A 7883-nucleotide genomic window follows, 5' to 3' on the forward strand; every position below is an offset into this window, starting at 1 on the left:
GGCGTGTCTTGCTGGGGCTTATAACATTACCAGGGCCAGGACGAGAACCGGTGTGTCCTGACACCCTGGTCTCTGGCCTCTCCCTGCTCCAACCTGCTGCCACCTGGACTCAGCAGCCAATGGGCAGCAAGGGTCGGGGGCCAGTGTCCTGCGATGTCCCACCCTGGCATGCAGATTATTTCGAACTGAAATGAATTAAAGCCCAACAAACACAGGAAAAGTTTTTTTACTTCTTCTTTTTTTAAAAAAGAGATTCAGATAGGGGAAAAAAAACTGCTTTAGGAAGGGAGCCTTGGCTTAATCACCTTAAGACTTTACACCCTAGCAGCCGTCAGGAGGGCTCCAAGCATCAGGCTGGATTCCACCCCCCACCCCCTAGCAAGGATTCCCTTGCCTGTGTGTTCTGCTCTTCCTCAACTACCTGTAAATTGCCCGCTCTCACTTGTGAAATCTAATACCCCACCCCTCCTTTCTTCTTCCCCCCCCCCCCAACGTCTTATATACTCAATGTTGCCTCACTGTCTTTGGAATTTTTATGCTTATGTGAATGCCCTATGAGCACATATTACACTTTTGATTTTCTTCGTTAACGCACCCTGCCGTACGCTGTTTGAATTATTTGACCAGCTGGAAAAACTAAAAAGGGTAAGGGGACTGTTTCCCCAGCCGTGACAGAACTCAGACCTTCCACACACTGTTCTCTCCCTTGGTAGTTGTCAGTGACTGCTCGGTAACAATGGTTGAAACAAGGCATTTCAGAGAACTTGAGGATACTGAGCTGATTCAGTCCGTCCGAATTTGGTCCTGCACCCTCTGGCCCAGGCTCCTGTTTGCCCAATGTCAGGTTCTGGGTCTTCTGTTAGTGGGGGGCGGGGATGGAGTTTCTGATGGAAAAGATTGGGCTAATCCGAGCCTCTAATTAATCTAAACTTTATTATTCACGTGGCAGAACTTAAGCTGCATCTAATTACTTGGATGAAGACTATTTTGTAGTCTGGTGTGGATGAGGATGTAGATAGAATAATTTGGTCCATTATTTTTGGAGGACAATCTTGGGCACATGTATCGAAAGCCTTAAAATAATACATATGCTTTGAACCCAAGAATTTTAATTTTAGTTTTTGAGCCAACATTTAACTATGAACATGCTCATTGGAGAATGCAATGACTTACTGAAAACAACGTAACGTCCACTGATAGGGGATTGAGGAAATTATGGTACTTCTGAACAATGGAGTACTTTAATCACTATAATAATTAAAAATGACACTGCAAGCTAAAAACTCAGAAAGATATTTACAGGATATTTAGTTTCAAAGCAGTGAGAGTGCTGGTTCTGGAAGCACATCTTCCGGGTTGCAATCCCAGCCCACTGTCTCAATGCTGGATGACATCGGACAGGCTACTTAACTTTTTAAAGCCTCAGTTACTCTGTTGATGAGGATAATAGTTACATCATCACTTAGAGTTATTGTGAAAAGGAAGTGAGACAATCCATATGAAGTGTTTAGCATAGGCTAGTACCAGGCAGGCACATCTTGGACTCACTCTCTGGATCCGCCCAATAGTAAGCACTTGTTCAATAAACATGATGATGATGATGATGATGATGATACTATTTTAGCTTTTAAAAACATATTGAAGGGAAACAAATTTTACCATCCTGAAGCTCTTTGGGATATTGACTTTAAGCTGTTTATTAAGAAACAAAAGACTTAGAATGCTTGATGCTTCCCCTTCCTGCCTAAGAAACTCAAGAGAGAAAACCCTATTCCAGGAAGGGCCTCTTAGGGTGATGCCTTAGCCTAATCCGAGTAGAGTGGTGAATTGCAGGGCTTCTGGCAGGGGCCTGTCAACTGGCTGCCCGCGGTGTCCCACTGCTTCTGAGTTGCTGAGCAATACCTGCCCCGGGTGTTCCCTCTTCTTCAACTACCTGCAAATCGCCCATTCTCACTTCTGAAATCTCATATCCTGTCCCCTTCCCCCAACTTTCTCCTTTGTCCAAAATGTCTTATATATCTAATGTTGTCTTCTGTCTTTAGTATTTTCATGCTAATGTAATTGCCTGCAGGCATATATTAAAATTCGATTTTCTCCCATGAATGTGTCTGTTAATTTGATTATGGGCCCAGCCAGAAGAACTTAGAAGGTGGGAGGAAAGGTTTTTTGTTTTTGTTGTTGTTTTTAGTACCTACAATAATGAATTAGAAAGGTAAGGAAGAAATGAAAGCAAAATGAAAATGGTTGTCTCTGAATGATGGGGTCACATGTTTAATTTTCCTCTGTTTCCTTATTTTCAGAATGCCCTACAATACATAGGAACTAGTCTTGCAAAAAGGAAAAAAAGTCGCGGAGAACCAAGGAGGGAGAAGAGGGTTGCATTGGTTGCCGCGACCCTCAGGTAGGTTGTTCAGCTGCCCCTCAGTCCGGACGGAGGGGAGCCCGAAGTTGGGCCTGGTGGGGAGAGTGGGCAGGAGCTGGGCTCCGCCAGTCGCCACACCCACCCAGTGGCCGCGCCCACCCAGTGGCCAACCTCCTTCCCTGTCTTACCGCAGCCTACGATGGCCCCACAAGTGCACAGGCCTGGGAGCTTAGCCATTCGGGGAGGTGAACCGGCCTAAGTCCGGGAGCCAGACCCCTGTCATCTGTTTGTCTGCATCTTATCAGCCTGGGAGCCAGGAAGGATTCATTAGAGGCCACCCCCACCCCTTCTCTGCTCCTGCGTCTGCTCCCGCGGGGCATCCTGATTATTCATTAGCATGTGTGACAAACTCTGCAGTGCAAACAGAAGCGTTAAGCCGAACCAAACTGTTCCAATCTCTTCTCATTGACATTAGGGGACTTGCCCAGCAGTGACTGACCAAGGGGGCTGGGTTGAAGCCTTGAGGGATCAGAGAGGGTCCTTTCACCACCTCAGGTAGAAAGGTGAGAGAAGAGCCTGGACTAGAAGGGGTGGGGTGTCCCCACTGCACACACTCCAGCTGTTGCTTGAGGACAGCGGATAAGCTGGGGAGAGCTGTTTGAGCCACACACCGAGAAGGGCAGAATGGCAGGGCCAAAGGTAGAGGTGGAGAGCCAGCGGCTCCTTCCCAGTGAATCTGCTGGCAGCCCGCGGAGGAGGAAGCTGAACAGGCGCAGGAGCCTGCACTGGGCCCAGGGAGAGATGGGGTTTGGGGTGGAGCCTGCTTTCCTGCCGACCGCAGCTTTTCCAGCCCCGATCGCGGTCTCTCCGCAGCAGGGAGGGGGAGTGACCAGAAAACAGTGCTGCAAAAAATGCTGAAGGGAAATGCTGATTCTGGGCTGATTTTGAAAATTTATTCTGTATATATTGACTTTCTGACAGCTTTAAGAATAATGCACATACAATAAATGGCACGTATTTAAAATAGACGGTTTCTTAAAATTTGACATTTGTATGCCCCCATGAAACCATCACCACAATCAAGGGTAGGATAGGATCTATCACCCACAGAAGTTCCCTTGTACCCTTTGCAGTTTCTTCCTCCTCCTCTGTCCCCAGGAAGTCACCTGTCTGTCATCATAGGTTAGTTTGCTTTGTCTAGAATTTTTTATAAAGGAACCATAGAGTATACTCTTTTTGTTGTTGGCTTCCCTCAGTCTGATGATTATTTTGAGATCAATCATGCTATTACGTGATAACTAGTTGCTTTTAATTGCTGAGTAGTGATCTATTATATCGATAAACCACCATTTGTTTACCTAGTCACCTGTTGATGGACAATTAGGTTCCAGCTTTTGGCCATTGCAAATAAAAATGCTATGAACATTCGTTCTTTGTATGGATATATGCTTTCATTTATCTTGGGTAAATGATGTAGATTCTAAAAATATTAATACCCTTCCTCTCACTTTTTAAATTCTTGTAGCTGGGTTGATAATCCAATTAACAGAGACAGATTAACAAGAGAAAAATCAAAATTTTAATACATGCACATGGGGAGCATAAGCTTGAAAATTCCAAAGACAGTGAGGCAACGTTGGATATATGAGACATTTTGGACAAAGGAGAAAGTGGGGGAGCGGGACAGGATATGAGATTTCAGAAGTGAGAATGGGAGATTTACAGGCTGAGGAGGAGGGGGAAACAATGGGATACAGGGGGATATTAAGCTAATAGGCCCCAGTCTGAAGCCCTCTTGTTTAGGATACTTAATGCAAATTAGGCTAAGGGGGACATCCTAACTTATCTTCCCTGAAGCTTGTTTTTCTATTTGAATCACCTGGGCAGGAAGCAGTCAGGGAGAGGGACAAAGTTTCTTTCTGAGTCTGTTTCTTAGAAACCAGCTTAAAATCAGTATCTTAAAAGGCAAAACTTTTGCTCTCCTTCAGTGCATAGTAGTGGAAGGGCCAGGTCTATTGATGCTGGAGGGGTGAGTCCCTAGGGAGGAGTCAAGCCCCAAGCCAACAGGTTTCGTGGTTTCTAGCAGGAAAAAGTTTAAGATTGGATCCAGACAAGAGGTTAAAGTGGAAAAGCAGGTTTTATTGAGCACAGGGGACAAGCAAGCAGCCACTCCACAGAGTAGCAGACCCCCTCACAAGAGAAGGGAGAGAGACAATCTCTAAAGGCTGAGCTTCTGTCTGTAGTTTCTGTGGAAAATTGCTGGCATGGGGAAATAAAGAGTGGAAAAAATGTTAGGAGTAACTTTAACCTTTATAAGGGATATTTTGAGGCCTTGTGTTTTCCCTTTATGATATGGGTAAATGATAAGGTATTGGTAAGGAGCTATTCATCAGTCTTCTCAGGGTTTGTCTGTGTCTGGAGGCTTTTCGTGGCCAGCTTGCCTCTCCGGTCAGCGGAGCTCCATGTCCGGCAGCACGAAGCAGACCACTGACTTACCTTTGTATGTCTTTAGTTGATTTGTATAGTTCTCATGCCCTTCTCCTATATTAATATAGTGAACATATGCTTAACTTAAAAAAAACACCCCAAACTTCGAAAGCGCTGCTCCATTTTACATCCCCACCAGCAAGTATATGAGAATTCCACTTGTTCCACATCCTCTCCAGTATTTTGTTACGGCCCCTTTTCTTGATTTTAGACATTCTAATAGATGTGCAGTGGTCTCTCTTTGTGGTTTTAATTTGTCTTTCCCTAATGACAAATCATGTTGACTATGTTTTTATGTGTTTGCTGCGTATATATTTTTCCCTATTTTTGGGTGGAGGAGGGGACATTTTTAAATTTTTTTAGTGAGTTTTGTAAGTTCTTTATACATCCTGGGTCCAAGTCACTTATATGTGACTTGCAAATATTTTCTCCTTTTGTGTGCTTTGTCTTTTATTTCTCTTAACAGTATCTTTCACAGAAGGTTTAATTTTATTGACATCTAGTTTATAAATTTTTTCTTTAATTTTTATTGAATGGGTCATGTTTTTGGTGTCATTTCTATGAAAATTTTGTTTAACACTTACTTACAAGGTGTTCTTTATATTTTCTTCTAGAATTTTTATAGTGTTAAGTTCTACATTTAGTTAATATCTGTAAGTGGTATGAGATATGGGCCAAATTTCCTTATTCTCCCCTGAATTGCCTTTGCACCTTTGTTAAAAATCTGTAGTCCATATATGTGTGGATTTATTTCTGGATTATCTCTTCTGTTCCATTAATCTATTTGTCTGTTTTTGCACCAATAGCACATTGTCTTAATAGGTGTAGTTTAATAATGTCTTCAAATCTGGTAGTGTAGTTTTCCAATCTTGTTTTTATTTTTCAAAGTTATTTTGGCTATTTTAGGGCCTTGGCATTTCGATATGTGTCTTTTACGATTAACTTTTCAATTTCTGAGAGTATACTGGGATTTTGATTGGGACTGTGTTGAAGCTATAGATCAATCTGAAGATAACCGACATCTTAAGATGTCTTAAGACATCTTTGGTTGTGTTCTGAGGGGGACCAAAAGTTTTGCCTTTTGGCATATTGAGTGGAAGCCATTTACTAAGAAACAAAAGTTTTATTGGCCTGACCCCCCTCCCCAGGCCACCACCCGGCACAGCTCCAGTGGCCCCACGTCTCCTTCCAGCCACCATCATCGTCTCCTACCAATCGTCTTCTACAGCGAGCTCATCAGCCCTGAGGAGATGTTTTTCTACGTCCGCAAGATCTGGGAGATTGCAGATGGGCTGTGTCTGGGTGTAGAGCGGAAGGACAGTCAGTAGGACAGAGGGTAACATCGATGACTTGATTATTGGTGGAAGTGCCTCTGCGGAAGGCCTTGAGGGCAAAGGTGCCTAAAGCACAGTAAGCGCTCGTGTTCATATAGTCATGAACCATCATTTGCCGAAAACCAGTTTTACAAAGAAGCCTACCAGGGGTACGTCCAAGATTACATGAAATCAACCAAAGGGAAACTTGAAGAACAAACCAGAGTAAGTAAAGCCTTTTATGATAGGGGCTGCAGAACACATTGAGCATATTCTTGCTAATTTCAAAACCCACCAGCTCTGTATTGGTGAAAACATGCATGCAGATGGCATGGTTACTCTGCTGGACAGCCGTGAGGACGGTGCGACCCCACGTATGACTCTCTTCAAGCATGGTTTAGAAATGGACAAATGTTACCCTTCTGGCAGTTCCGACCGATCGCCTTCATCATAACTGCCTGCTCCTTTTCAGCCACATACCAGGAGGACTAGGACAAATGGGACTTATGCTATCTTGAGCTCTTCATTTCTTTTGACCTTGATTATTTGGAGTGGAGGCATTGCTTTTAAAAAACAAACAAACAAAAACATGTATAGATTATAAAAAAATAAAAAGCATTTAAACAAACAAACAAACACAGACTCAGAATGACCTTTTCACCCCTCCCTCCATTCCCCACTTTGCAGCCCCAGACATTCAGACAGAAAAACCTGCCACTCCACTGAGGAAATTTTAGGATGTTCACCTTAGCCTAATTTGAATTAAGTATGGTAAATAGAAGGGTTTCAGGCAGGGTCTGTAGCTAGGGGTCGGTGTCCCATTGATTCTTAGTTGCCTAGCAAAGATTTGCCTGCCTTGTGTGCTACCTCTTCCTTAACTACCTATAAATCGCCCGTTCTCACTTTTGAAATCTAATACCTCATCCTCCCACTTTCTTTGTTCAAAATGTCTTATATACCCAATGTTGCCTCACTGTCTTAGAGATTTTCATGCTTATGGGAATGCTGCATGTACATGTGATAAAACTTAGATTTCTCCTGTTAATCTATCTGTTAATTTGATTATTATCTCAGATAAGAGAACTTAGAGGGTGGGAGGAAAAGTATTATTTATTTATTTAAAATCTGGCACCTTTGATCAATAGCAAATATTGAGAGAAATTAAATACATTTCTCTGAGCAATCTCTGAACTTTGTTCTGTATTACATTGAAAGAATGTGGGACCCACCTTTCTGCCTTATTTTTAAGTTTTGGATAATTTTTCTGAAAAGTCCTATATTTTATATTTTATTTTTAAATTTAATTTTTTGAATTTATTGGGGTGACATTTGTTAATAAAATTATATAGGTTTCAGGTGTACAATTCTATATAATACATCATCTGTATGTTGTACAGTGTGTTCACCACCCCACGTTAAGTTTCCTTCCATCATCATTTATTCCCACTTTTTATTATCATTTTTAAGCCCCCACAGGTCCTTTCTAAGAACCTGAGATATGTTTCCATTTTAGTTTCTCTTAGGAATGTTTTATAATTTTCAGCATAAAGACTTTGCATTTCTTTTTGTCAGATTTATGCTTAAGTATTTCATGTTCATGGTGATACTGTATGGTACTGTTTTAATTTCTACTTGTGATCATTCATTGTGGGGATATAAAAATATGAGGGTGATCCCTGGCCGGCGCGGCTCTGTGCACTGAGTGCCGGCCTGCGAACCAG

At 42.5% G+C, this 7883-nt stretch overlaps 1 pseudogene; it reads left to right on the top strand.

Annotated features, from left to right (window-relative positions):
* Positions 1-3046: 3046 nt before the first annotated feature.
* On the top strand, positions 3047-6616 carry LOC129069761 (translationally-controlled tumor protein-like; annotated as a pseudogene).
* The last annotated feature ends 1267 nt before the right edge of the window (positions 6617-7883 follow it).

Source organism: Pteronotus mesoamericanus, unplaced genomic scaffold, assembly GCF_021234165.1.
Source record: "Pteronotus mesoamericanus isolate MK-2021 breed Mesoamerican mustached bat unplaced genomic scaffold, CSHL_Meso_final contig_24, whole genome shotgun sequence".
In the NCBI taxonomy this organism is placed as follows: Eukaryota; Metazoa; Chordata; class Mammalia; order Chiroptera; family Mormoopidae; genus Pteronotus; species Pteronotus mesoamericanus.